Raw genomic sequence first — 26586 nt, 5'->3', positions numbered from 1 at the left:
AGTTCCTGTCTTCTCTTCTGCCCCACCCCAATATCATATACCAGTGCCAGGGAGAGAATTCGAAAACAGTGTTCTAATAATGCCACTCCTCTGTTCTAAAATCATCACCTACAGTGTAAAATTCAAATTTTACTGTAAATCAAGGCCCTACACGGGTTCTTCTCGACCTTTCCAACGCAGCCCAATGCCCCGGCAATGGAATTGCTCTCTTCTCCATACACTTCCCACCCGGGTCTACTTCTGGGTTTTGCTTTGCTGAAAGCACTTCTCTACATTATTGCATTTCTGGGTCCTACCCATCCTTGACGATCCATGTCACATCACTTCCTACAAGAACATTCTCTGATCCTCCCCTGCAGACACAATTGCTCCCTCTCTGGACCCATAATCCCATGTGCCAATCTGTTGCATACAAAAAGTATGTGCGTTCTACATTTTTGTACTAGGCTAAAAGCTCTTTGAGAATAGGGGTCTTATATGAGATTCTCCTTCATGGAGGAGGTGTAGGGAGACCTAAGAACATTGAGTTTGGCCAGCTTGTAAGAAATGTAAAGAAGTTTGGGGGAACAAGTTTGGAAAGGAAGATGGGAGTCATGCTGTGATCCTGGAGTGATAATTAAAGGTATCTGGGAGTCATCAGCTAAAGCATGAAAATAGGACAGTCAACCCTGACAAAGAATACCAAATATAAAGGAAAAGGCCCATGGCTGAACCCTGGAGAATACCAGCCTGCCAGTGTCAGTTGGTGAAAGAAGCAAGTGTCATGGAGATTCTTAGGAAGCGGTCAGACAGAATCACAACATTCGTACCATGCTGGGCATGAAAAGAATTTCAACCCTGTTGGTCAGCCATAACAACACGTACTTAAGTAATTCTGACCGAATCCCATGTGGCTTTCTCTCTAGAATTGCAAGTAGAGCAGGAGATGCTGGCAGACTTGTGGATCCTTCATCCAGACCACTAAAAAAGGCGATCCACTTGCCATCTTATTCCTAACCAGTATTCCTCAAGCAAAGGCTTCAATCTACCACCAGTGGGTCCTCCCAAGTCCAGTATTTCTGAAGAATCTGCGAATGTGAAGAACTCACAGAAATAATGCCCAACCAAGGAATTTGCAAATGGGAACAAGAAGCATTCCTGGTCATGTGATTCTTCTCTATTTTGGCCTCCTGGTCCCAAGCTGACTTTTAAATCCATTACAATTGTTAAAACCAGAGCACAGGCACCGGATCGAGGAAGTCAGAGGGCGGATCAAACACTCTGACTACAGGGAGTCTGGAAGCCTGGGCAGTCCCTCAGGGAACTGGAGGAAGGGGAAATTCTAGGGAGGGGGTGCTCCAGCCTTCCTTGGTGGGAACTGCGTGGATCCTTGGGGAAGTGGGCAGCTTCCACCTGAGACCATCCTGATGGCTCCTGACCAGGGGCCGTTGGTCCCACAGCCACACCGGACCTGCTCTGGGCCAATTCAATTCAATGCAGACAAACTGCTGGGCATCTGGGAGGTGAACAGCCCTGAGCTGGGCAGGCTTTTATCTGATGGTAACAGGGAGGCCCTCCCAAGCCGGCTCTGCAGCCTGCCTGAAACCACAACTGTCTTTCACCTTACTCCAATACAGTGGAGTTCAAGCTATTGTTTTCAAGGGTTCTACAAATGTTTGATTCAAATTACATTTTTTTTAATATTTTTTAAACTGTAAACAGACACACTCAAGTGTGTAATATGCCAAATGTGAGCAATCACAAACCTTGTGAGCTACAGGTTAATATACTCACACCCACTTCAGAATGAAGGTTCTCTTGCCGACACCGTGAAGATGTTTGAACACATGCAGATATGTCATTCATTAGGAAAGCTATAGTTCCAAAAATGTCTTTTAAAATTCAGACCCATGCAAGTCTTCTCTTGCTGTAAAATGGTATGAGCAAGTGCACTACCACCACCCTGGCTCATGCGTGCCACACTCAAGTAAATGCCAGGCCAGGCTCAGGTACCGACTGAGTGCACGCTCTTATAAAAAGACAATAATAAAGTGTACGGGGATAAGTGGCCACATCACGTGTTCACCACTGTAAGTGTACTGGTAGCTTCAGTGCTTGCTTTATTCTTAGAGTGCTTGGCAGGCTTTTAAAATTTCAAACAAACAAACAAACAAAAAATCCAAACCAGACCAACTCAGCCAAGCAGGGCCATGCTGTTCCCATGCCTCCTATAGCCGATAAAGTGTCAGTGATGAAAATGACAACTGAAGGTTGGACTCAACATGCCAAGTTAAATATTTTCTGCTGTGTTAAAAGCTTTAAGCGATTACTAGAGAGAAGTAGGCACCAAAGTTTCTGAAAATAATTTTAATAACATAATTTACATCTCATATGGCACAATATGTTTTGGGGAAGTATTTTCTGTCAAACAAGGATATAAACTGAAGAACCTGTTCATCTATCCCTTTCAATTACATCCCTTATAATTAAGGAATGCAGTTGTTCCATAGTGTTGGTGAGTCAACATTAAAACCAAATTTTCCTATATTCCTATATTTCCTATATTCCTTTCAAGTTTCTGGATCGTTTAATCAGAATAACCTGAATCAGCAGGTTTAAAAGTGCTATCACTTTCAAGGTCTAGCCCTCACAGTTTTCTCAAGGCTGTACAGCCAGTACAAAATACAGGGATGCATTAACAGTGAAGATGCTATGAGGCTGCAACTGTCAGCCCAAATCCTCAATTTCAAATTTTCGTAGTCATCTTAACAGTCTCATTTTCATTAATTAACTGTATGTTATAAATTAGAATTATCAGATAAAATGATACTATATACAACAAAATATTGGTTTCCTCTGTTTTACTCGTTGATATTCCATATAAGATTTCATTTGAAGAGTTTTAATGCTAAAAAAAATTTGAAGACCACTGTGTCATTCAATACATAGGAGAAACCCAATATATTAAGGAGGAAGGGGTTAAAGAAACAGTACTTTTTTGATTTTACTCATATGTGGAAGATAATCCAGCACACGCACAGATGGAACTGTTTGGTGGTTACCAGAGGGTAGGGGGGTGGGGAGTGGGCACAAGGGGTGGAGGGATGTACTTATATGGTGACTGATAAACAATAATGTACAACAAAAATTTCACAATAAAAAAAAAAAAGAAACAGGTCTTTCTGGTTAGGAAGGTCGAAACTAGACAAGAATTAGTGTACCTCAAGCATAGCCCCAGGTATAAACCTGGGGCTCAAAAAACTGCTTGTTGAATTAATCACTGAAGCAGACAGGGTGTGTCCCTGGCTCCTGGAAGTAAGAGAGGGAGAAACTTTGGAAATGGAGAAACAGGCGGGAGTTTTGCTTTTCCTACGAGAACCGTCTTCCCACCGGCCAGTAAGCAGGCCTTTCTTTGTGTGAAGCAGAGCAGACCAAAGAGATGATGGCCAGCGGGCAGCCACACGTGGCCTCTGACCATAGGGCCAGCGCAGCTGAGGGGTCGGCCTAACGGAAGGGACGTCATGCGCAGTGAGGTCTCTGGACGTGTGGTGGGAAGTAGTGGTGACCAGCCACATGGTCTTGAGGGAAGGAGGCCAAAGGAAAAGTGCAGCCTGGAGGCAGAAGCAAAGCACTGCCTAGGACTCATTCATTCATTCATTCACTCATTTATTGATTAAGCACCTAGTAACACAGGCATGATACTAGACACTGGAGTTAGGTAGATAAGCCTCAGGCAGTGTCTCTTTGTGGGAGGGGAGTACTGTTCTCAAAGGGCAGCACAGGGAGCCAGGAGAGGATCGGGGCACGGTCAGCTTCCTGGAAGACGCAGCCCCAGAGATGTCTCAAGAAACAGGAGTTAATCAAGTGGATAATAGCTGGGGATGGGGGTGGGAGAGCACATTCCAACAGAGGCAGCATTCCTGTAGAAAGACAAGATTTGAGAGAAAACTGTGTAGTTGGGAAACAGCAAGTGGATCAAAACGGGTATAGCATTTGACAAACTGAAAGGAAACTAACGGCAAGAGATGAAGCTGTTGAAAGGGCCTGGGGGGCTCTGCCAGGGAGCTTGGACTCTCCCGTCAGCACTAGGGAGCCAAGGAGGATGGTATGCTGGGGACAGCACAGTAAGAACCTGCATGCACACTTCCCTTTTCAATTGTTTCACACTCTTTGCTCGTGTGGGCTCCCATGAGAACTCCCTGAGAGCAGGAACTGTCTTTTTCACCTTTTTCATCTTTACATCCTCAGAGCTTAGCATAGTGCCTGGAATGCAACAGAAACTCAACACTTACTGTTATATGAACTAATGAATGAATGTCCAAAGTGCACAGTAGGGAAAGAAGAGGCTGGAGGGACAAATGCAGTGAGCGTGGCCTAGAGAACACTGTCAAGGGCAGAGGCTGAGAAGTTACGACAAGAAACCGTCTGAAATATAATAAACTGAGTAAATCGACAGAATCTGTATGTCCCAAGCAGCATACAGAGGAAGTGGACAGAAAAGTGACCACAGATGAAGATACCGTGGAATAGGATCTGCGCTGAGCCCCACTCGGCCACCTCGGTCTGAGAAGCAGTCCTGAACTCTTCTTGGGAAAGCGCTGTGTTATGGGTTGAATTGTGTCCCTCAGAAAAGATATGTGGAAGTCCTAACCCCCAGTACCTCAGATGTGACCTTATTTGGAAATAGGGCCTTTGTGGATTTAACCAAGTTAAGATGAGCTCATCCAGTCTGACTGGTGTCCTTATAAAAAGGGGAAATTTGGACCCAGACACACAGACGGAAGATGATGTCAAGAGACACAGGAAGAAGACAAAATGCCTAAAACTACCAGAAGCCAGAGGAGAAAGCTGGAACAGATCCTTCCCTAGTGCCTTCAGAGGGAGCATGGCCCTGCTGAGACCTTTTCTTGCCTCCAGAACTATGAGACAATAAATTTCTGTTGTTCTAAGCCATCTAGTTTGTAGCACTTGGTTATGGCAGCCGTAGGAAACCACTACAGGCTGGTAGTCAAAACAGATCAACAACTGTGGTAGACACCAGTGTTATCTCCCTGGCAGGCATTTGCCCTTCCTCCCTGCTGGAAGAGCCCCACTCTTGTCTGTGTGCCCATCCTCCCCGGTCCCAGGCGTGGGTCATGTGATTGATCCATGTCAATCATAGAGGTCTCTTTGCCATTCCATTTACCAATTGACCCAATCCTGGCCAATAGGTCTCACTAAGAGAACTGCTGTATCTATGACATAATTCATTTGTTCTTGGATATTTCTATGTCTCTGAAGTCCTGTTTGAAATATTTGGTGCAAAGACTATCCCTATCTGAACCTGGACAGACACTAAATTAATGATCAGTGGGGTCACTAGACAGCCTGATGCAGAATGGTAACTGAATTGATTTCCTTGACCACACTTGTCAGATTTGTCCTTTCAGATACTAACCTTGACCTCCAAGGTTTAAATTTACAAGTTTTCCCTCTGATACTATTACCTCAATCTGACAAACATCTCCTGGGCATCTATATTAGGCAGTGAATAAGACCATGTTCTCATCTGGGCACTTAAATTCAGACATTCCTAATCCATATCCTAATACCGCACTGTCTTTTCCATATTGTAACATGCACAAATCATCGGGTTAGAACTATTAAGTCCAGGTCTGGGTTTTACTGCATGTCCTTCATCAAACACAGAAAAATAATCTCACACCTAACAGTTTTTGCAGCTAAAATACAGGTTCAGTCCTTGCTATGCCAGAGACTAATTGAGAACCTTAAAAGGCTAGATGGGTCTTAACGGGGACAGAGAGAAGGGAGAGGAGGGAACTGCATAGGCAGCTGCACAGGAGTAAAGACTCTACATTTTAGGAATGGCGCAGACTTTGATATTAGACCTGGGTTCAATCTCACCTCCACCATTTACCAGCTATGTGACTTTGGGAAAACGACTGACTTAACATTTCTAAACTTCAGTTTGGAAAATAGGAAATACAACTTAATATTCATAAGAATTCTTAAGAATTACTCTTAACAATGAGATAATCTACATAATGCACCCAGCATGGAGTCTTATGACCAGAGGTGACCTCCCAGGATGTGCGTGTGGCTCTGAGTCACACATCCAGAATGTCTGAGATTTTTTTTCTTCACTGGAAGACTCAGTCCACTGAGCACTAAAGAAACAACTAGACACGTTCCCAAGAAACTGGTCATGTAGTCCCGTCAGTTTTACCTTGGAGCATGTCACAAACCATTTCTCCCCATGGTCCCTCCCTTAGCTCCCCAGAATTAAAGCAACAGCTCCTAACCTGCCTCCCCACCTCCATTCTCTCCCCTTCGTCCAATCCAATCTCCACTGAGCCACCAGAATTATCATTCCAGAGCAGGGGTTGGTAAACTACAAACTGCAGCTCACAGGTAAATCCGGCCCATGGCCTGTTTCTGTATATAAAGTTTTATCGAACAGAGCACCACTCATTCATTTACATACCATCTATGGCTGCTTTCACACTATGGTGGCAGAGCTGAGTGGCTGCGACAGAGACTGTATGGCCTGCAAAGCTTAAAGTATTTACTATCTGGTCCTTTACAGAAAAAGTTTGCTGGACTCTTGGTAACCTGTTCTAGAACATTCCCCTTGGTAGCTCATCACTCCCTCCAGCGACTTGCCTCTAAGATAAAGTCTAAGCTGTGTTGGTGGGCCCTCCCCTGTCTTTCCAGGCTCATCTCTCCACACTCCCTTATGTGCAGCATCCACTGCATCCTTGCTGAACGAGAGTACTCCAAAGGCACCAGGTTCCCTTCCCCTAGAACACCCCCACTCCTTCTCCACACGGAAAACTGCTACCTATTCTTCAAGATTCTTCTTCAATCTCCCTTCCTTTATGAAACCTTCCAGATCTGCCCCTCAGCTCTGCCCAAGGGTCAGGCACTCCTTCCTCAGAAGTGGTATCCCACCAATAAATGGCATGTTGTATACAAAAGACATGAGTCAACACATCTGTCCTCCTCACTCGACACCCCTGATCTAAACTGTCCTCTCTCGTTCCCTCCTGGAGCACCCTGTTCTTTTCCATCATTGCACTTTATAATCATGTATTTCTTTGTGTATTTACTTCTTTAATGTCTTTCCTTAACAAGTGGGAGCTCCAAGAAGGTAGGAACTAAGATTGTTGGATTTACCATCACGCGACCATCACCTGGCCTGGAGCCAGTCACATAGTAGTTGTTCAATTTGTTGTATGAACGAATGATTGGATGAATGAAAAAAATAATTTTACTAATAAATCAAATACAAATGAAAGAAGCTAAGGTATCAAAGCTGTTACTTTCTGAGCATACCAGATACTGCCTCTCAGACCCCTCTCGCACCCCAGAAGGTTGGATGGGCATAAAAGTACCACTGATAAATCTGATGTGCATACTTGGTGCATCTATACAGCTCTATTCACTCATTCTTGGAATCAGCGTGAAACGTTTACATAGCCCTTTCCCATGAGAGCAAATTCAGACCCCGTGGAATTGGAATAAAGCCACATACAGGATTATATCATGGAGTTCACTTCTGCACCGAACCATACAGTATCCCAGCTGTGCCCTCCTGGAGAAGGACACCTTCTGCTCCTTGTCTACTGAGGGAAGGTGGGCAAGACTCTTGCAGCTTATTCCCTCTGTCCCTAAGGATAGTGTCTTGTTTGTCCATCACACCCCCACTCAGCCCAAGGACCTCCGCACCATGCCTACATCCAGGTGAGAGGCCTGGGCAGGATGGGGTGCGGAGGGGGTTAGGCAGGAATAATCTTTCCTTGCCTCGCACAGGGTCCAGTACTAAGGGAAACTTCAAGCTTGAAATGTGACTGTTGAAAGATGTACTGTTCACTTTTCCTGACACCCAAAGCTCAAGATCAAGCAAATAATTCAGCTGAGTTGCTGCTTCGTGCAGGGGAAAAAAAAATACCCCAAGGCCATTTCCTGTGTGGCCTTTCCGATTCTGGACAGCGTCAGCGTCTCTTTAGGAGAGCCCCATCCACAAAGGCCCTCTGTGGAGGTGTGTGCATTTCACCGAGATCTTTCCAAGAAGAGCAAAGATGCCATTTCAACTGAGGCAGATTTATGAGGTTGGCGGCCAAACCCTAATTCTAGCCCTGAGCCTCAGGGATGTCAGCACCATGAACCAAGGCAAAGCTGAATTTCTTGTTAAGTCAAGCTTTTAACCCTCTGTGGTTTCTACCTCTCGTCTGAGCAACAAAAGAATCCTATGTATTAAAACGCAGAGATTGTCTTCGGCTCTAGATAAATACATCTTCTCAGAGCCTGTTGGACCTGTGTCCATTAAGCCTGATAACAAAGCATTCATAAGGAACTGTCAGCCTTTTCTGTTATTAAGAACTTAAATGGCAGCAGCCAAATCATCCAGGGTCGTTCTAAGCAGAAGGTTGTTGCCCCAGCAAACCTCCTTATAATGTGCCTTCCATTTCCTACAAGATCCAAGCAGCTCTCTGTCTCCTTCCCAGATCTACCTTCATCCTCAACCACCTTTCCCTCTGCTCAGGGGATCAGGTGTCTCGTGTCCAGTTCAAAGCCAGTGTCCCCTCCCCTCCCCTGACTGCCCCCAACTGTGCTCTGGGTCCCTTTCCTTCCTCTCAAGGCTTTGTGTCACCTATCCTCCTTTCTGCCCTGATGTCTACAGAGCAGACACCAATTCCCCGTGCATGACGCGGAGCCCCAGCACATTATGCTCTCTCAGAGAACACCTCAAAGACAAATTCGGTGGATGATAATACTGTATGTGAATTTGATATGGTCTGGATTTAACAACATGTGATGATTCACCGTTGGGCATTGTGAAATTTTCTCCGCTCCACCTATAAGCTGAAGGACTGAATCACCTATCAGGGGCTTCTTTAGTGATTTCCAACCATCAACGTGGAAGCTGTCCAGAACATGGGGAGAAATACTTAAAATCTGTGCGGAAAAGGAAAGTGAGCACAGAGATACTTCTCCCAGTGTGCACAGTGCATTTGTGGCCACTTGGCAGGGCCTCCTCTGGCTCCATCCCTCCGCATATATGTATTACGGTCTTTTCCATCTCCAAAACATTCCCTCTACCTAATACCTCTGGTTACTGTCTCCTCTCTCTTGTTACTTTCATATTTAAGCTTCTAAGTTACTTTCATATCTAAGCTTCTGCCTATGCTTGGTATCTCCACTTCCTCATCCCACATTTGTTCCTCAACCTACCTCATCTTTCAAACTCCCCTCACAAAGTCACCAATAGCTTCCTAACTGCCAAATCCATTTATATTTTACTTCTCTTCTTAGTGGATTTCCACATCATTTATGCTATTGATTCCTCCCTCCTGGAAACTCTCCTCTTCCACATTCCAGTCTCTCCTTTCCTCCTTCCTCTAAGCCCCTCCCCCTGTTGCCTTCACTGGGTCCTCTCCTTCCCCTCCCTCAGAGGTTAGTGCTGCACCCCAGGCCCCTGACTCTCAGAGGCAGTCTGGCACAGACATTAAGAGCACAGGCCCCAGGTCCTGACTGCCTGGGTTAAAATCCTAGGTTCATCACGTGTAGCTGTTTGACCTTGGGCAAGTTATTACCATCTCTGTGCCTCAGTTTATTCATTTATAAAATAGGTATAATAATACTTCTCTCTAACAATGGTTACTGAGAGGATTAATACACATAAAGTATTTAGAATACACAGTACACACTCAGTAAGCATTAGCCATTATAATTCCGCTTCCCATGCTCCATACTCTCCTTGAGCAATTGAGCCACATCATGACTTCATTACCTCTTGTTAAAAGTTTGCACGTGAATCTTCTTTAAGACTTCTCTCCTGAATCTCAAACCTGCAAAACCATTTGCCCACTAGACGTGTCTCCCTGGCCACCCCTGAGATGCTTCAAATTCAGTTTGTCTGCAACTGAGCTCATCATCTTTTTCTGCAAATGCTGCCCGCTCCTCCTCCTCCTCCTCCTCCCCCATGCCCTCTCCCAACGAATGACCCCACTATCCTTCCTCTTGGTTGCCCAGGCCAAAATCGCAGTCATCCTAGCCTTCTGCCCTTCCCTTACTCCCCTGCCCAATCAGTCACCAAATCGCGTCGACTTTACTGCCAAAGTATTTCTTGAGTCCGTGCCCAGTTCTCTACCTCTGTCACCAGTGTCTTAGATAGGACCTCATTATTTCTCACCCAGATGATAATAAGCAACCAATAATACTAAAAATAATATTGGCCACTATTATCACATGCCAATTATGGGCCAATCACTGTAGCAGACACTTCACCTACTTCGTTGTACACAGTCCTGACCACCATCCATCCCATCCATGAGGGAGGAACTAGAGTCCCTGTGTTCTGATGAGACGACAGAGGCTCAGAGACATTTAATAAATGGCCCAAGTTACACAAAGACATTGTGCGGCTGGGATACAGACTGAGGTCTGTCTGACTGCAAACCCCAGGCTTTTTCCACCCTTTCAACTGCAATGGTTTCCTAACTGGTCTTCCCGCCACTTATCTTATTCGTCTCCAATATCTACTCTATTGCCAGAGGGGTCTATTTTTACAATAAAACTCTGACCCAGTCTCTCCACTGTGTGAAATCCTGCAGTAGCTCCCCAGTGCCTTCAGAATAAAGTTAAAATTCTTTAGCAAGGCTCTTCCCGATGTGGTCACTATGCCTGTTTATAGAGCTGCCTCCTTTCCTTTCTTGGAGCACACCATGCCTGCTCACCTGGCCATGCTCTACTTCTCGCCAGTCCCTCTGCCTAGGATGCCTTTCTCCTCTCATCAGCCTGATGCCTCCATCTCAGCCTCCTAGACGCATGTCCTCTTGGACCCACCTGCTGTCCAAGCTGAGTTTAGGTGTCCCTCCTCTGGATGCCCATGGCACTCTGTGATTGCCTCTAGCACGGCATTTCAAGTGGTGCGACATTCATTGATTGAGTACCTACCATATGCCAGCGTTCACAGCAGGCTCCAGTGATTGAGAAATCAACAAGATGTATGTCCTGCTTTCAGAGAACTTAACTTTCATGAGAGACGGACAGCAAAATGCCGCTTACTCTCTCTGATTCCCTGTCTCCACGCTGGATTGCTGAGGTTTCCGGGCAGGAAGAGTATCTTGTTCATCTCTGTGTCCCCAGGGCCTAGAACTGTGCCTGGCACACAAGGGTGTCAGTAAACGTTGACAGATTTAGCTGAGCAGACACACCAAGGCCACCACGCTATCTCTGTGAGCACGCAAGCCCATCCACAGGGACTTTTCACCTCATGTGTATCTTTTCCAGACTCTAAACATCCAAGTCATTGTGTTTGTGTTTTCACAAGGTCCTCACAGTGCACCCTGCTTTGACATGCAGCAGGGTGTAACATTGGAGAATTTCCAGACCAACCATCTCTGCCCCCGCGTAACCCAGCTGCCAATAGATTAAGGGACCAAGTCTTCACAGCAGGTAAGTGGCAGTGCTGACTCCCCTTCCAGTCTCACTCCACCCATCCAGAGGCTCACTGTCACATCTCATGCAGCAAAGAAGGGAGCTGCTGCCAGAGGTTGCTCAGCCAAGTGGCACACAGGATGGGGAGCTTCAGGAAAGTACTGAGCATGTCTTCCAGTAAGAGGCCCTTTCCGCCCCTTCCCATGGGCTGCGGTGGCCCGTCTTGTCCTGACAAGATGAGTGAGTAAGAGGACAAGCCAGCCGTGTTTGTGTAGGTGCCCAGGGGAAGATGGCTTTAAGCAGCCCTTTTGATGGGGGATCTCCGTGCAGAAACAAGATCCCCTGAAATCTGTTCCCTGCAGCTACTGCCCGTCTCTGAGTGACACAGGCAGGAGGGCACAGGGCAAAGGGGAGAGGCTTAAATTACAGCAGGTGTTTTGTGAAAAGCCTTCTTTTCCTCGCAAGTTTATGGTTGCTTCTCTGCTGAGCGGCATTTCCGCCTCCTTTACGTGGAGGGCAAAGTGCAAGCTACCCAGGGGATCAAAGAGGGGGCGAGAGGAGGAAGAAAGAGGTGCTGAACCCCAGAGCAGACAGCTTCCAACCGCCCAGGGCAAGGCCTCAGACGTCAGGCAGGAGCAAGGGAAAGGGGGAAAAACAGGGAGCAAGTGGCTGCTCCCACCTGGACCACAGCAGCCCACACACCTGTACTTTCCTTTCTGAAAACCAGATTTTCTAAAAGCATCTTTGATGATAATATGACCATCCGAGACTGTCTGGGGCCATGGGGAAGGGCTCGGAGTCCGGTGGCCTGGATCTGATCCCAGGTCTGCCTGTTGGCTGTGGTGGGACCCTGATCGCTCCTCTAATGCTGACCTCAGAGGGTGGCTGTGGGGATCAATGCAATAGAGGCATGGGAAGCCCTCAGCACAGGTGCTGGCACCTCTTCCTGGTGCTACTATTATAATCGATGACTAGGAATCACCCATGGGACCATGTTCCCTGGAGAGAGGATGTTCAGAAGAGACCACCCTTCCCTCTGCCTCCATTCTCTGACTCCTGGCTGGATTGGTCTTCCTCTGCACCTGTATCTTCTCTGTCATGCCACTCGTCCACTGTGCTGTGTTGGTCTGTTTTCTTGTCTATCTCCCCATTCAGGCCGTGAGCATCTTGAGGGTCAGGATGTGACTTTCATGCGAGGGCATTCATTCACTCATTTATCACTTATTAAGTGCCTCTTATGTGCCAAGGCGTCACTAAGTGATGAATAAATGAGTGAAATCTGGGGACGACCTACAGAAGCATCTATATTGATTGTGCAATCAACAAGCATATGAACCCGTCACCTGTGGTGAACCCTATGCAAAAAGCTTTGGGCTCAAAGAGAAGGACTGCAAATATGAACTCGATTCCCAGGACATGGGTCAGTCCTGACAGTTGATCTGCTGGGTCACATGCTGGATTTTATGTAAAACAGATCTGATCAATATCTCTCTCTCTCTCTTCCTCACTCTCTCCACTCTCCCTCTCCCCCTCCCTCTCTAAGCCCAGAGAAACCTAGCAATTACTTAGCAATTCATACAGACTTTTGGATGCTCTAAAGGTAATGTTCAAAAGCCCAGACTCGGGAGGGGCCATCTGCACAGTTCATCAGCCAGGGCTTTGAAAAGAAAACAAAACAACCACCCGCAACTACCGAGTGCAGCTTTGTTTGTGACTGTGGTTTCTTTGCTTACTGGAGACAGCGTCCCTCCCCCGACACCCGGGCTCTGGTCCCACTGTTTCCCAAGAGGAATCAGGCCAGCAGAGACAGGACGCAAAGCCACCATTCAAAGAGCTCAGCCCACCTGAGTTTTAAATGCCCATGCCATCGTTTCCCAATGGAGACACTGGGACTGCTGAATATTCCAAGTCACCTCCCTAGGCCTATCTCCAGCTCTCCAGTCCCACCATACACCTCTGCTTCTGCCACGCTGTTTCTTGGCTCTGTACCGTGTATATGTAATTCCCTGTCTAAAACACCCATGATCACCAGTCCCCTCAAACCAAGCAAGCTCCTACTTCTCCATTAAGACCCAGCTCAAACATCCTCTTCTCTCTGAAGCCTTTCCTGACTCCTCAAGCAGAGACAGTGGCTGGTTCCTTTGAACTCCCAGCTCTCTGCTCAAATCTCTCCTATTCCACTTAACACACTCTGATGATCTGTTCACGTGTCCATCACAAGTCACGAACTGCGACCTTGACGATAAGGACCACATCTTCTTCATGTTCGTGTCTCTGGCACCCAGCAGAGAGCTACCCATCCCACGCATATGCTGAGCCCACCTAAAACCTCAAGATCCCATCACCACTCTAGTCTAGTCTAGTCTAGACCAAATGCCCCTTATAGCACCAAATAGCATTTTACGTAAAGTCAAACAACGGAGATTCATTTCAGAGAACACAGCCCAAGACCTAAACAGGGTGAGGTGTCTCTCCTTGAACCAGACACCCAAGCAGGAATCAGCTTCATTAGGAATCTGCCTGCTCGTCAGCTAAGAGGTGCTACCCAAGATGGCAGCCAAGAAGGTGAGACATCAGAGATCTGAAAATCTGGCAGCAGGCCTGACATTTCCCCCTGGGATAGTTTATCTTCTGGACCAGCTCCACAAGGCTCAGTGAAAATGCAAGTGATGCCCCAAAGATCTTGGGTCTAACTTTTACTCCAGTCATTAGAACCCCGGGGGAATCTGTTTCTCAGATCAGCCAGCTAGTGACCCAGGAGAGGGGACAACGCTAGGAGGCAGTAAGAGTCTGGTGTCTGAATGGGGAAGGCAGTGCTACTGGGGATCTGAAGGGTCTCTGATGTGTTGATGGACAGGGAAGTTCTCCCCTGCTCCACTCTCAAAAGCAGCCTTACCAGAGTATTTCTATGACCCCTGACAACACCACCAGGCCTTGCACACACCAGGTAACCTCATCCCATCAAAGTTTTGGGGACAATCTGCCAAGACAAGCAAACTCAGGGGGACCACAGCTGTGCGGGGCAGCTGTGGAGGAAGCCAGAGTACACAAATGCGCAGGTATTTGTGCAAGGCAGTCAGGCCTATAGAGCAAGTGGCTAAGGGACCAGCAAAGAGTGGGCTCAGCTTTCACAGCCAGGGCTACATGCAGGGAAATAAAAGATTCCAAGTTGGTGAAGTGATCAGCTGTAACCTGATATCCGGTGTCACACACAACTCACACAGGGGGTCAGTGACTGCTTCCAAACCTGGTTCTCCAAAACCTCATATGGGTCATTAAATTCTCTCAACAAATTTTACCTTTAATATATAAATGTTCCTCATAGCACTTGGAGAGAAAGCATTCTCTGCATCTGATCAAGTATAAGGTGGGAGACCCAGTCGGTGGCATTCACTCATCCATGCCACATTCATTGATTGACTTCACCAATATTTATGTGCTAGGTTCACATGGCAAAGGGCACGTGCTTGGAAAGGACAAAGCTGGAGTCGGGGGTTCCTGACCTCAAGTCTGCACCTCCCTCCTCCAGCCCCGTCCACAAAGAGTTAATGCGGTTCTCACCCGGACCAGGCACACTTAAGGCTTCATGTAGCATCAAGTTCATTGGTGCTGACCCAGCACAGTGACAGAGGACTGACCCCAACGTCCTGTTCCTCTGTGACTGGGGGCAGGGTAAGGAGGAGAGGAAAGGAATAGGAGTTGTAAAAATAAAGGCACAGTCTTAGATCACAAGAGTGGTGCCGGTGGGAAACCCAACGAACTTTAGCTCTTAACACACACGACAAACCTCAGCTCATGTTTCCTGAGCACTTACCATATGCTGGGCGAGGCCCTTCAGGTGCATAGCATGAAGAGTGTGTGTTCTGCAGTCAGATGTCTGTGTGAGTCCTGTCCCTACCACTCATTAGCTGTGCGACTTTGGGCAAACCACTTAGCCTCTCTGTGCCTCTGTTTCTTTGTCTGGAAAGTAGGGTAATATCAGTACTAACTTTAAAGGGTTATTATGAGAATTAAATGAGGAAAAACATACAATGCTAAACTTGAGCCATGTCCTGGCACAGAGCAGGCACTCAGCATTAAGATGAATAACTATTATCCCATTAGTTAATGACACTAGTCTGCAGAGAAAACAGACTATTTCTTCCTATTTTACCAATAAGGCTTTGAAAGACTGAGTCAACTTGCTCAAGGTCACAGAGTTAATAAGTGGCAGAGCTGGGATTTGAACGCAGGCAGTCTGGACTTCAAAGCTCACAAGCTTAGCCACCGTGAGCACAGCACTGAGCTGGGTTCTGGGTGCACAGAAACCAGTGGGGAGATGAGCAAGGGATCCCTGTACAGTGCAGTAAACACTACAAGAGAGATGTATTGAGAGAAAAAAGGGGGAGGAGGTAGAAGGGAGTGACAGAACTGTCTGTAGGAACTGAAGGATGCTTCACCCAGCAGGAGACTTGAGCTCTAGCCTCAAAGAATGATGAAGAATCTGCCAGCCAAGGAGGAGGAAGGGCATTCCAAAAAGTCAGGACCTAGAACACTGAAAGAATAGCGAGCTGGGTGGTATGGCAGGCGCACACAGGATGTGGCATAAGGGGAGGCTGGGAAGGTAAGTTGAGGCCAATCATGAACAGCCGTGTCCACAACGTCGGAGGTTAGATTGCATTTTGTAAGACAGTGTTTCTCAAACTTTAATATTTACAGGATCCACCTTCAGTGTTTGTTAAAGACGTGCAGATTCCCATCCCTTCTGTTAGCACTGGGGGGCCAACAAGGGTATGAAGACAGTGTAGTAGTAAGGCCCGCTGTGGAGTTTTTTTGTTTTTTTGTTTGTTTGTTTGTTTTTTCTGTGAGGAAGATCAGCCCTGAGCTAACATTCATCCCAATCCTCTTTTTGCTGAGGAAGACCGGCTCTGAGCTAACATCTATTGCCAATCCTCCTCCTTTTTTTCCCCCTTTTTCTCCCCAAAGCCCCAGTAGATTGTTGTATGTCAGAGTTGCACATCCTTCTAGTTGTTGTATGTGGGATGCCGCCTCAGCATGGCCAGACAAGCAGTACATCTGTGCGCACCCAGGATCCCAACCCCGGCCGCCAGTAGTGGAGCATGCGCACTTAACCGCTAAGCCATGGGGCCGACCCCCCCACCCCCGACCCGCACTGTGGTTTTAACAATGGAATTCTGGCACTGGAAGGAGGGGAGATTTGGAGACAGAGGCTGGTACAATCAGCCAAACTGGAGCAGATAAGAGGATGAGAGTTGGGAATAACAGCACTCTTCATGAACTGATACATTATACCAGGGTTTCTCAACCTCAGCACTAAGAACATTTGGGGCCAGATAATTCTTTGCTGTGGCAGGGGCTGTCCTGTGCATCATAGGATATTCAACAGCATCCCTGGCCTCTGCCCACAAGATGGATAGCATCCTCCCCCACTTACATGTAGACAGCCAAGAAAGTTTCCAGACATTGCCAGATGTCACTCAGGAGGCAAAATCGAAACTCCTGTTAAGAACCACTGCTTTCCATCCTCCCATCCCTACTTCACAGATGAGGAAATCCAGCCACAGAAAGGTACAGAAAGGCCTCAGCCAGGATTCAAACGCTGGTGGTCTGGCTCCAGGGCCTGGGCTCTTAGCCATGGAGCTTAACTGCCTTTTGGGGAGAGAGACTCAAGCCAGCCTTCTGGGGCAGAATTACAGATTTGGTGACAGATTGGATGACGGGAAGAGGATGAAAGAGTGAGGTTCAAAGGTGAAACCTCAGTGTTGGCCACCAAACTGTAAGGATGGTTGGTACTAAATAAATCCTTTGGATTTGAACAGAATCAAGATGTATAGGCTCAAAAAGGAAAACGCTTGGTCTCCTGTGGTATGAGCCAGCAGCGGGAGGTGGAAGGTTCCTGCTCAGACTGGACAGAGGAAACCTCTGTAGGGCTGGACGTGGGATGTGTGGTACAAACCACCTGGTACCCAAATCCTGGCTGGGCCTCTTCCCAGCTGTGTGGCCCTGAGCGCGTTACTTAACCTCTCTGCATTTCATTTTGTCCGTTTGTAAAACAGGATAATAAGGCAGAAGCTTGATGTGACAACTCTGGCAGTTAATAAGAGCAAAATGGCAAGCTAGCACGATGTGGTTGGCCCTCCTCTCCTTCTGACCCACCCTCATTACCTCCAAGCCCCATGAGCGTCCCGTGTGGAGTGCCTCCCCGCCCCACGCCCCCCTGCCCCTAATGGTTGGGAACCCCGGACAGAGCGGCTGGGAGCTGACTGCACCCTTCTCCACCAGCACAGAGTCCCACTGAGGCTTTAGGGGGCGCCAACAGCCTTTTCACTCCCCAATCCGCTCTGATTTCGGGGTCCCGGGGGTCGCCAAAAGCGCGCTGCGAGCTGAGTGCCTCCGAAAAGAGCCAGGTAATTGAGTTCAATGTGCGCCACAGAAACTTCAGGGAGGTCCGCACCCGGCAGGCCCGGGGTCAAAGCCAGTCACTGCCGCGGGCCGGCCCGCTCAGCCCCTGCTCGCGGAGATGGAGGAGAGAGGCGCCGAGATTTGGAAAGGACCTGCTCTCCGAAGCCAGGCAGCGGAAGCAGGGAGCTCAGAGTTGTTGGATCCAGAAAAAGAAGCGGGGTGCGGGGGGAGCAACAGGAAAGTAGGAGGAAGAGGAGGCAATAAAGACAGCGCTGGGAAACAGAATTCCCTGGGGGACCCCGCCTGCAACACCTGGGCAGGGGCTGGGGAACAAAGCAGCGGCTGCAGGTCAAAAGTGCTCTGGGTGGTTCCGAAGACGGGGCGCTCCGGGGCAGCCCGGGCCCCCTGGAGATGCCTGGCGCCCCTGCGCCCCGTGCGCGCTCTCCGGCGCCGCTTACCTTCGCCGGGGCCGCCGGCGCGCACTTCCGGGGGTTGCGCTCGGGGCGCGCGGGGCCGAGCCGGGGTAGCCAGAGCCGATCACCGAGAGGAGGGCGCGACAAAGCGCTTGGGCCGGCCCTGGCGCCTCAGAGAGAAATCCCAGTGGAGGAGCCGCCGGAGCCGGGGCGGGGCGAGGGGGTCCCGGCCTCGGAGCTCACGGACGGCCGCGCGGAGCCCCGCAGACGCTGGAGGAGCCCGAGTCAGTGGGAGGAAAAGGTTGTCTCATTTCCTTCGGTCTCCCCCTTCCTCCACCCCCTCTGCTCCGGACCTGCCCTCCCTCTCCCCCGCCCCCTTCCCCACGCCAGCGGCCCATGTGGGCGCTCGGAAGACGCGAAATCTGAACGGCTGCAGCGTGCGGCGCCTCCCTCCGCGCCAAGTTAGTTCACGCTCCCAAACTCTTGCCTGCCTCCCCGCGCTTCCCACCGTCTCCAGGGCCCCAGAAGGTTCCCCATCGGCTGTTCACACCCTGTCCCGGAGCTCTCCCCTGTTGCCCTGCTAGGACGAGCCCAGATTTGAAAGCAGACCTCCAAGCTCCTGCCAGCATCCATCATTTCATTCAAACCACCCAACCCAGACAGGAAATAAGTACTTACTTGGTTAAATTTGACCAACTTTTTTTTTTTTTTACGGTGGGGAGTTTAAAGCCTGATGCATAATCTCGAAAGAATGTTCATTTTGTTCAGATGGAGAGCAACTGAGATCTTTGGCCTTGCTCATTCGGAGTTGGGTTTTTGTTTGTTAAATTCAACAACTGTTTATTGAGAGCCTGATAGGCACCGAGCTGGACGTTGGAAACGCAGAAACGAAGGAGAAGGGCATGCTGTTCTACGCAAGTCATAGATAGTGCAGGCAGAGAGGAGATCTAGAGATGCTGTGGTCTCTTAAGAGATAGGTCAAGGACTGGAAGAGCTTTTTATGGAATAAAAACAGCATAGGCAGAGGCAAAAAAGAGTGAGAAAGCCCCATCGGCAGGCAGTCTGGCAGAGAACACAGCCAAGATGGGGAGTGATGGTGGGCGAACAGGGAAGAGAATGTTGAACCAGTCCATCAAGAGAGAATAGAGGCCGCAGGGAGCATTGGGATGGAATTGACAAGACCTAATGACCATGAGCGATAGATTAGGGATGAGGAGAGGATGGAGGCGAGAGGTAACTTCCAGGCCTCTGGCTGGAGTAACCAGTGACCAGTGAGTGACCAGAATCCCAGAGCACCTTCTGGAGCTGCTGCTCCAAGTATGGTCCTGGGACTGGCTCTATTAACATCAACTGGGAGCTTGTTAGAAATGGGGACTCTCCAGCCCACTTAACCTAATGAATCAGAATCTGCATTCTAATAAGGTCCCCAGATGATTCAAATGTGCGTTAGAATTTTGGAAGCACTGCTCTCTAGACCACTGACTGTATATTACGGTGACTGTGTATTAGACTGTGGATTCCTGACTGTATATTAGAAACACCTGGAGAGCTTTAAAAACCAATATGAGGCCCCTGCTCTACCCCCACAAATGCTTATTTAATTGGTCTGGGGTGGGGCTCCAACATCAGTATTTATGAAATGCTTTCCAGATGATCTAATACAGTCAGTATTGAGAACCACTGTTCTAGACTTACTCGAGAGCTACTTCATTTAACCTTGAAATGCAGCTCTTCAGAAAGGAAAAGAACAGCTATGTGTACATGAAAATTGTAAGGACAAGTTATCCCACTCTCGTACAGAGGCAAGTGGTCTGTGGGAAAGGGCCTTTGTTTCCTAAATTAATCAGGGAACCAGATTCTAGCTTCAGATGGCCACTAAATTACTGTCTGAACTTGGGCAAGTACTCCCCTCTCAGGCTTCAGTTTCCTTACCTGTAAAATACACACCTAACTCCAGATTCCACACCCTGGCATGCAAGGTGCCATGATCAGAGCTCCCCCTGAACTCGCCAGCTTTATCAACAGGTAGGAGGAGAGATGGTGTTGAGAAGTGGGTTTTCCTGGTGGGATGCTACGTGTGCCAGCTCCGTGCATAGACATGCACGAACAGAAATGAGAGGATTATGTGCCGAGCATAGGACTACACACATGACTGTAAGTGTGTACTAAATGAATGAATAAATAAACAGGGCACAGATGCCAGTAGGTGACATAGACCTCCCATAGACTGGTTCTAATCCAGAGCCTATTCATTTGCCCCCTAAGCCGGAGGAAGGCCATTTGGAAGCACTCTGGCCCGTGAATCTGGCTTTGGATCTGAGACTACTACTACAGTAGTCCCCCCTTATCTGTAGCTTTGCTTTCCACGGTTTCAGTTACCCGCCGTCAACCATGGTCCAAAAATATTGAATGGAAAATTCCACAAATAAACAACGCATACATTTTAAATTGTGCACTGTTCTGAGTAGCGTGATGGAATCTCTTGCCATCCCTCTCCATCCTGCCTGGGACGTGAATCTTCCGTTTGTCCAGCGGATCCATGCTGCCTGTTAGTCACTTAGTAGTCTTCTTGGGTATCAGATCAAACTGTCACGTGTCAAAGCTTGTGTTCAAGTAACCCTTGTTTTACTTAATAACAGCCCCAAAGCACAAGAGTAATGATGCTGGCAATTCGGATATGCCGGAGAAGTCATAAAATACATCCTTTGAGTGAGAAGGTGAAAGTTCTCAACTTAATAAGGAAAGGAAAAAAATCATAAGCTGAGGTCGCTAAGATCTATGGTAACTTTCATTGCAGTATATTGTTATAATTGTTCCATTTTATTATTAGGTATTATTGTTCATCTCTTACTGTGCCTAATTTATAAATTAAACTTTATCATAGGTATGTATGTATGGATAGGAAAAAACATGTTATGTATAGGGTTCAGTACTATCTGCAGTTTCAGGCATCCCCTGGGGGTCTTGGAACATATCCCCCGTGGATCAGGGGGGACTGCTGTATTAAGAACTGCTAGCATTTGTTGAATGCTAGTACACACCGGGCATTGGGATGAATGCTCTGCTTAGCATCACCTCATTTCATTGTAATGAAGAAGATACTGTCGAACCTCTGCACTTGAACTGGTTTTAGGAATCACAGGTATGGAGGGACTGGAGCTGCCATCTAGGGCAGCCCCTGCCTGTGTGCAGCTGGACATAAGTAGCCACAGAGCCCTCTTAGGGGTCTTACAGGTCATTCTGCAGAACATGCGTCCTTGCGTAGAGATCAACCTTGAGAAAAGGCTTTGGAGTGACTGCTCCAGGGTCCTACAGAAACAGATACCCCCAGAAGCTATCTCACGCGTCCCATGCCTATGGTTAAGCCTTGGAAAGGGACTCCTCAAAGCTACCGGCCTCATGGTGGCAGGTACGTGCATGTGCACATGTGTGTGCAGATACTGCCTTTTAATGAGAGCCTCTTAGGTGCCAAATCCTGTGCCAGTCCTTTTCACATATATTTCTTTTAATCCTCACAGCATCAGCATCCTGATGGGTTAAGTTCTCTTATTTTCTTATTTTATAAACAAGAAAACTGAGAGGTCATGAAGTGAAGATCTGTTTGTCCCTGCAGCCCCAGTTTCTTAAGTGGTATACTTTATTGCCACCATTGTGCACGTCCACCACCACCCCAGGCCCCTCCCCACCTCTTCCATGGAAAGGAAAGTTCTCATTTCAAGTCCCATTCACTTGTTACAGTCATGGCATCATGTCATCAAAACTCTGTGCCTCGTTTTCCCACCTGTAAAATAAATGTCCTTGATTGCCTTTTTGTTAGAGTGCTGTGTGTGGCTTGACACGCCATAGCCTGAGAGGCGAGGAGGGGAGATCACCCCCAGACTGTTCAGAGAAACTGAAAGTACTGGGGTGATTTATCCAAGATGGGAGGGTCCTGTACTTCACTAATAGCAGAACTATCATAAAAAGGGAATCATCTATTTTCCATCTCTAGGGGGTCTAGCCCTGTGCTAGACCAGGACAGACACTCAGTGGCTACCTTGTGAAGCTGCCCCCTACTGGTCCCATAGGGTCTGCTGGCCTGGCCTTAAGACAGAGGTGGATGGGAACACAAGCTGGGGTTGAGATCCACAACATGAGCCTGGCAGAGGCAGGAGGGAGACCAAGTGCACAGGCACAGCGTGCAGCTCCTGTTACAGCCAGAGGTGGGGAATTAGAAGAGGAAAAGGGTTCAGCCCAGGAAACTGGGGTCTGAAATAACCACTCCATGCCTGGGTCCAGCTCCGGGGCTGTGAGCTGGGCTCTCAGTGTGAGCAGCCTTGCTGACGTGGATGCCAGCTGGCCTGGGCCTCCCTGCAGAGTGTGCAGGGCTCCCAAGGCGCTGGTGGTCAGAGCAGGGCTCCACCATCCTGCACACTGATGTCCTGGCCAACAGCACGTCCAGCTCGTGGAAAAGGTCTAGCCCCCAAGCCCCTCCAGTTAGCACAAAGAAAACATAGTTTAAATCTTCAGTGAGGGGAGGCCGTGGTATTCCTTCAGTAACATGAGCATTATGAAGCCCAGAATTGATAGGAGGGTCCCTACATCCACGTTGTCACTGAGCCCCACCAATCACTTCCGTTTGACAAGGACCCCAGACACATTCTGCTGCCTGCACTTCCAAACTCCCATCTGTGTTTCCCTGACAGCAATTTGACAATTTTACACCGAGCTTTTTGTGACGCATTTTTACTGGTACTGGTTTTTGCCTCAAATGAAAATACAACCTCAGACTTTGATTATCCTCATTTTATTGATAAGGAAACTAGAGCACAACACCCAAAGGCAGACAACAAAACAAAGCCGAGCTACCGGCTGAACTGAGACAAGACCTTCAGGACCCTGTGGTTTTACCCCAATATGAGCTGCTGAAGGCACCGCAGGATGCCTGCAGTGATATATGTCCTCACCCTAAATCGTGTGGCCCATCCAGCCCATTTATCTACCAGTGCAGTTCAGTTTAACTGCCATTTCCTGGAAACCGCCTGCCCTTCACAGAGAATTGCCCTCCACACCATAAGCAGCCTGCCCGTTACACTCAACACTCACCTGGGGGGTGTTTTGAAATATAGTCGTGCATCACTTGATGGGGATACGTTCGGAGAAATGCGTCGTTAGGCAATTTCATTGTGTGCGAACATCACAGAATGTACTTACACAATCCCAGATGGCACAGCCTGCTACACACTGAGGCTCTGTGGTACTAATCTTATGGGATCACCGTCATATATACGATCCATCATTAATCCAAATGTTGTTATGCAGCTCATGACTGTTAATACATCCATTTGTTTGAGAAGTTTGGTTATAAGTTTGTTGAGAAGTTTGGTTATAAAAAGAAATAAAGATACAGAAAAATATCTGTAAATGGAGAGAGAATGTGGAAGGTTTAATTTTTTAATTTTTTTTTTTTCTCCCCAAAGCCCCAGTAGATAGTTGTATGTCATAGCTGCACATCCTTCTAGTTGCTGCATGTGGGACACGGCCTCAGCATGGCCGCAGAAGCGGTGGATCGGTGCACGCCCAGGATCCGAACCCGGGCCGCCAGCATCGGAGCGCGCGCACCCAACCACTAAGCCACGGGGCCGGCCCTGGAAGGTTTATTTAATAATAATTTATTAATGTGTTTTAAATGATGGGGCAGGTTCACGCATGTTCAAGGTTGAGGGGAAGGAGGCAGTGGGAAGATCAAAGACAAAGGAAGAGGAAGTAGATAGAGGAAGAGAGGCCTGGCAAGCAGTGGCTTGAAGCAGAGAGAAGACCCCTGACCTGACCAAACTTCCCATGTGCCCGGGGGTTTGAAGTCACACATCTCTGTGGAAGCTCTGTCACCCTGCACTTCTCGTTATAAGTAAACCCTATGCTTCTGAGAAGTATAGTAAACCATTAAAAATAAATCAAATGGATCATATTGTAAATACATTAATCAAACTTGCTAATTTAAAGGATTCCTAGCCTGGACATTTTGGTGAAGGAAATGAATCAGCCTTTCATTTATTATCTCTTCTTCTGTTAGAACCATAATCTTAGACTCCTTGTTGCCATCCAAAGTAGATCTCAAACTCCTTCAGCTGTGCCCAGACACAGGCGACTGACTGGTTGCTGGTTGCAGATACCAGTTTAAGAATAGAAATCACCCCAATTTGGGCACTTGGGCAATGAACAGATTGCCGTCCATTTGGTTGGATTAGATGTAGCCCACCTGTGCATAAGGACACCATGTTCCAGAACTTGCTACCATGAAATTTATGAATCAGAGAACTGATTAAATGCATGCACTGTGGGGTTTTCAGAAGTTCGGGGCCCCTCAACCATCTGTTCTGGTTAGTGCATACTCTTCAAGGAAATGAATAGTTTGTTATGTTTTGTCTTCAGTTCTGTGTTTGCCATTTATCTTACAGACCAAATCACTCTCTTAATTTTTCAAGCTCACACCATTCACAGAGTTACAAGAAACAAGTCTTGGAGGAATCTGGAAGAGTTTCAGGCAGTCTCGTTAGGGAGCGCTGAAATAGGGCTGAGTGTTCAGTTCAGTTACGCTGTTAGATTGAGCCACTTTAATTCAAATTTTATACTTTATTTTGAGTTCTAGTATTTCTTATTCCTTTAAAAATGTGACTTTTGGGTCCGGCCCCGTGGCGGAGCTGTTAAGTGCGCACACTCTGCTGCTGGCGGCCCGGGTTCGGATCCTGGGCGCGCACCAACACACTGCTTGTCAGGCCACGCTGTGGCAGCATCCCACATAAAGTAGAGGAAGATAGGCACAGATGTTAGCTCAGGGCCAGTCTCCCTCAGCAAAGAGAGGAGGATTGACATGGATGTTAGCTCAGGGCTGATCTTCCTCACAAAAAAAAAAAAAGTGACTTTTAACAGTTTGCTACATATGGAGTATAATTTTTTTTAATAGGTCATAGGACCACAATTACTTGTAACAGGATGTCTCAATTTTATAATGAGGGTCCATGGTATTTTCAGTATAAAAATTGACATAGATAGGGGCCAGCCCCACGGCATAGTGGTTAAAGTTCCACATGCTCTGCTTCAATGGTCAGGGTTTCCGGGTTCAGATCCCAGGCACAGACCTATACCACTCATTAGCCATGCTGTGGCAGCGACCGACATACAAAATAGAGGAAGATTGGCACAGATGTTAGCTCAGGGCGAATCTCCCTCAAGCAAAAAAAGAGGAGGATTGGCAACAGATATTAGCTCAGGGCCAGTCTCCCTCAGCGAAAAAGAAAAAAAATAGACATAGATATTTATCTTCTAGACAACTTTTTAGGATCATACATGTTGTGGGTAGGGATCTAACTTGCATTTTCTTAAAGAACAACTATTAGCCATTTCACTATACATGTTTCATAGTTCCATTGTCTCATTTTTTATAATTGAAACCTCTCGTTTTTACAGTGGCTTCCTGTTGGTTAGCAAGAGAGTATTTTGTATGGATGATTTATTAAAGTTCTGTTCATGCTTGTTTAACCTTGTTGGCCAAGATGAAGAAAGTAAAGGAGATGGCAGCCTGGGCATGAGAATGTCCCCATGGAAAATGGAGGGGAAAAGGAGCAAAATTTACACTCAACTATGTTTATGGTTTAACTGGTGACTATGTTTTGATTTAAAACCTATCATTAATCAGAGGTAATGTTGTATGGGGCAGCAGCAACTGGCTAGAGAAATATTTTGATTTCTACTCTATTACCCCGAGTAGGATAAAGTGGTTGAGCCAAGAGTATTTAGACCTCTACTCTTCTGACTGAGGCCATGAGGAAATAATTCAATGAGAGATAAGCCCCCGCTTCACAAGAGAATAAAGCCGATGCTTAACTGATGTTTGTTTCTCATTATCTCACCCCTTTTGGGCACATAACATTTTCAGAAAGGTGGGGAGGTGATTAGAACACTGGGGGACTCAGCTGTACAGCTTATATTCCCTGGGCTTTTTAGTTCTATTAAAATTTCTTTGAAACCACTGAATGGTGCTCCCAGCACCCCCTCATATTCATCTGTGCAGGTAAATCTTTGCTTTCTGAAAAGGAAGAGAAGGCCTAGGGAACATAGATCTTATAATTTAGTTGTCTACATCTGGAAACTGGGACTTCAGAGGGGGCATAGCTGTCAACATTGATTTATTCGGTGATTAAAGGCATCCATTAGACCTTGTAAAAAGTTGGTGAAAGGTTGGACTGTAAGTGTGTGGTGCTGTATTCTTCGACCTGTGGTGTCTAGGAGGTGTTAGTAGCTAATACTATCAAATGACTAGTTTCATTTCAGCAAGCTGTTGTGGAATGAACGAATTTAAATGCCACCTGGT

General features: G+C 47.4%; 1 protein-coding gene across 1 annotated transcript in view; it reads right to left on the bottom strand.

Moving 5' to 3' along the window:
• Positions 1-18526, bottom strand: part of EVA1A (eva-1 homolog A, regulator of programmed cell death) — a 56990-nt gene extending 38464 nt beyond the window's left edge. Inside the window, exon 1 of the mRNA XM_087436412.1 lies at positions 18282-18526. The gene's annotated coding sequence lies outside the window, so the exon portion shown is untranslated. The remainder of the gene's footprint in view (positions 1-18281) is intronic.
• Positions 18527-26586: the final 8060 nt, after the last annotated feature.

The sequence above is a fragment of the Ceratotherium simum genome, chromosome 11 (assembly GCF_057802395.1).
Source record: "Ceratotherium simum simum isolate JZ-2026a chromosome 11, ASM5780239v1, whole genome shotgun sequence".
Classification (NCBI taxonomy): domain Eukaryota; kingdom Metazoa; phylum Chordata; class Mammalia; order Perissodactyla; family Rhinocerotidae; genus Ceratotherium; species Ceratotherium simum.
The sequence above is the reverse complement of the archived record's forward strand: the minus strand, read 5'-3'. Positions and strand labels throughout refer to the sequence as shown.